General features: G+C 31.9%; 1 long non-coding RNA gene across 1 annotated transcript; it reads right to left on the bottom strand.

Annotated features, from left to right (window-relative positions):
- Positions 1–808: 808 nt before the first annotated feature.
- LOC109813829 (uncharacterized) lies at positions 809–3,975 on the bottom strand. The gene is made up of 2 exons (XR_002241032.3): positions 2,326–3,975; positions 809–979 (listed from the first exon to the last, which is right to left on the bottom strand). It is a non-coding gene; the product is annotated as an uncharacterized LOC109813829 (long non-coding RNA).
- Positions 3,976–4,411: the final 436 nt, after the last annotated feature.

Below are 4,411 nucleotides of genomic sequence, written 5' to 3'. Positions count from 1 at the left end.
TTTATATATATATATATATATATATATATATATATATATATATATAAACATTAAACATCATAAGTAACTTATCTCTCAGGAAGTAATGATTTTTCAGGTCTTCGCACTACAAAAAATGTGTGATTTGTGGCGGTTATTATGGCAGTTTCTGGTGGTTAAAAACTGCCAAATCGCATTACCGGCGTCATAAATAACCGCCAGATCTACGGTCGCCAAAAACCGTTTGTGGCGGATATTTTGTAAACGCTGGTTTTGAGCGCCAGAAAATTCAATCTTTTTGTGGCGGTGTCAAACCGCCACAAAATGCATTTTTGTCTGACTTGTTTGACATTTTCTGGCGGTTTGAAACCGCTACAAAATTCATTTTAATTCTGTCCAATACAAAGTTTCTAACGATTTTAAAACCGCCGCAAAATTATTATTATTTTTACTTGTTTCCATTTTATGGCGGTTTTAGGTTGCCAAAAAATTATTTTTTATCGTCTCACATTTTCTGACAATTTTAAACTGTCATTGCGGTAATTTTTTATTTTTAAAATATATTTAGAATTATTTTAAAAGCACATTTTTGTTATAAATTGACAAATAATATTCTATATATTTTAAGCATTTATCAAATTATTATTAAAAATTATCACTAACCATATTAATCATTAAAAATTAATAATGACTATATTATATTTTAGTAAATTCTACCATAATTATAATAATATTTATGTGTTTTGTATGTTTCTTGTTCAAATATAATTATGTAATGATACATTAAATTAACAACTTTTAACATTATAAAAAAAATCAAGACAACATCTAGCCATAAGTCTAGCATGACATTTTTTATTATTAAGACATTAAATCCATCAATTCTAAAACATATCCAACATATTATGTAACAATCTTCACTGCACCCTCCTATTTTGATAGACAGAAGAGTACATTGCTGCACTTCCCTAAAGTTATGAGCATGTCTATGAACTTGAGCCTGCAAAACAAATCACCCCCAAAATAGAAACAAAATCTCTTGGTAAAATTACAACAATATGAACATGTGGTGACCCAATAGGCCCAACAACTACTACTGTGCAAGACTATCATACCATCTTAGAATTTAGGTTTGGACTAACTCACTCACCACTTCTATATATATGTGCGCATTTTTTCCCACAAAAATTAATTAAAAATTGATATACATGAATTAAATAGATAAATTGACATACAAATAAATTAATTTATTTTCTTAAAGTGATTGTGAGAGTCAACAATTTAAATGATTAGAGACTTGTTTTATGATAATTAATATATAGTATGCAAAAAGACAACAGAGACCTCAATGACTACTAATTAAAACCACTCCATTATTTAAATGATAAACATACTCAAATTTAAATATAAATAATCAACAATTAATAAAAGTCAACAGTCTTCTTAAAAGTCAACTATTAGTTTACTTATAGTTTTGTCTTTAACATTTCAAAGAACCAACACAACAACATTACACTTCAGGAAATGTTACTTACTGGCATGCTACAATATCTAATGATCTTACATGCTGGTATATTTTCCAAGATAAATGAACTTGAGAAAAGTTTTGTCTCTTTTCCACTTCCCTTATTATGTGACTTGGAAGGGAACACCGGTTTATCAACAAGAATTGCCAATTAAGTAGACTCAACAACAACTCTATTATAATTGAATACTTGCACAAAAAAAGATAATACTGATTGAAGATACCCACAACCTCTCTAAATGTGTTTCACGTTTCTTCAGGGAGTAAAATATCATTTTATCGTGTTTTACATTGATCTATATTGATTTAAAGATGCTCACAACCCACCCATAACAAAAATTGCAATTTGACATCTTCTCAAATGTGGCTCTCAATTCTTCCCTTTCTTACCATCACACTACGACGAAAGTGTACATGTTTTGTGTGCAAAATATCAGAAAACTTGATAAAAATAAAAAATATAGGAACTGCTTGTTAATCAACAAAATCCATACTAACAATGCCAACTTACACTTAAGTATTTGATAATGGGGTGCTATGTATCTAGTGTTTTATATGTTTTTTAAGCAATACCTTAATATATGGAAAACTTCACTGGTCAACCTTGTTATAGCTATTGGTTAGTATTGAGACACTTGTGATGTAATTTATTTATCATGCATATTGATGTTAAGCCTGTAAAATCATTAACTTCATCATACAATTTACAAGGAAATAATAATTACACTTGATTACATATTATATAGAGAATATTTAAAGATCATATAGTTCAAGATAACCTAATAATTTCTTGAAAGAAAATTTGAAGAGCAGTAACTCACCAGAGTCGGAATAAAGACAAATAGGGAATATCCATAGAGGCAGAGTAGTTGGACAAGGCCAGATGGTACAGAGATGTACTTAAGGATTAAATACAAACCAAGAGGAACAATGTTGACATAACCATAAAACAAGCCAGCGGACCATGTCACCAGATTTATGTCATAGTTCCATTCCTTATGCTTCAGTTTGTACGATAAATATGTCACAAATGTGCCAATGGATGCTGCTACAAATATTAAGGTAGTGCAAATCCAGAATGGTCCATTCCTGTGCACATATATATATGGTCAAATCCAAATTATGTGCTGCCACACAGATAATAAGTATTTGTTCTCTAAAATTTAAAAATAGTAGTAGGAGCCCTTTACATTGGACTTTGGTACATAGGTAATAAGAAACTCAAGCCACAAAATATACTATAATGAAATCTCATGGGAAATGAAACAAAACTAGCACACAGTTAAATGGAGCACAAAGTATTAGAAAGGAAACAATCATCCGACTCTTCGTCGCCTTGAATGTTCTGGCCAAATTCCCAATCGTCTTTATGCAGGGAACCAGAAGCTTCGAATCCGCTTTCTCGATTATCTTCACCACTTGATCCACAACGACCTTGCAAGCGGGTGAGTTTGGCTTGAACGCCGATTTCCTCAACTCCGCGTCTTTCTCCGCCACCGCGGTAATCTCCATCGCTGAATTGTACTGCACCGCCTCTGTTCCCTTCCAAATCGTGGTTGGTTTTCCCTTCCAAATCTACCTTCTCGAACATTCAAGAAATTTTTAGGGTTCCAACTTTTTTTGAAGTTATGCCTTCGCCACCACAATTGTAGCCGTAGAAGTCACATTTCTCTGCAATTTTCCATAATCACAAGGAAACTATAATTGAACGCTGAGTAGAGAGAAGAATTACATTACCTCTTGGACTTTGAAATTTGTCGGGGAAGACAAAAGAGAATGAGAGCTTGGCGTTTCTTCGTCTCGCATTAGGAGCAACTTCTTTGACTCGCAAAAAATAGAGAATGAATGAGTGAAGCCTAAAAAGTGGAGAGAAAAAGAGTAATAGAATAGTGTTTTTGATTAAAAATGGGAATGGGAAATGCTCAGATTAAATTATAGAAGTTTTTGATTTTTGATAGAAAAATGGTTGCCACGTGTGATATGGAAAGGTTGACCAGGTATTTAAAGATTGTGGCGGTTTAAAACCGCTGAAAATATCATTATTTTGTGGCGGTTAAAATAATCGCCAGAAATATAATATTTTTTGGCGGTTTTTTGAAACCGCCAGAAAAAACCCCCCACTAATTACATAATTTTTTGTAGTGTCGTACTATTATTTGTCACGTCAATCTATTTACATATGTCAATATCTTAGGAAAACAATACCATCTATCACATCTTACCCATAGAATTTCTCCAAAAAATCAAATCGTCCACGGAAAAGTTCCAACTTGAATGTTAACATCTTCGGAAAAAATACCTTATATTATGGTCTTTGTGCTACACACAATTCACCCCTCCCAACACAGTCAACACCAACTCATCCTGAAAAGAGCCACTACGACCCCAAAATGCCAAATCTTCGTTGCGCCAAATTGAAGAAGGTGAACAGGATAATGCAGTGGTGCTCAGTCTATAATCCTTTTCGTCAAGACCTCTGACTCAACCATTGCCAATATGAACAAACAAATTATGCATTACTAGAGTTCTTAAGGCTACTAAGGTTAAATCAGATTCTTGACCAAAAGGACAATAGACTGAAAAAACTCAATGGTAATGAGGATGTCATTGAAAGGATCGTATGAATTTTTTTTCATTATGATTTATATTTATATTTATTTTCTTTACATATGTCAAAAAAAACTTTTAGAGCATGCCAATTAGTTTAACTCAAGACAATTGGTAAATGTAAAAATATAATTTTGAAATATATTGGATCATTGTGCATGTCTTATAATTTTGAGTCATGTTTAGGAAAATTATTAATTGAAATAAAAAAATCATTTTATACATATTAAATTGTTTTTGCTAGATATCTTTGATGTTTTCGTGTTTTACTCACCGAAAGTATAGGAAAGTATAAAGAAG

Source organism: Cajanus cajan, chromosome 5 (genome assembly GCF_000230855.2).
Source record: "Cajanus cajan strain Asha chromosome 5, NIPB_CcT2T_4, whole genome shotgun sequence".
In the NCBI taxonomy this organism is placed as follows: Eukaryota; Viridiplantae; Streptophyta; class Magnoliopsida; order Fabales; family Fabaceae; genus Cajanus; species Cajanus cajan.
Note: the sequence above shows the minus strand (reverse complement) of the source record. Positions and strands in the feature narration are given on the sequence as shown.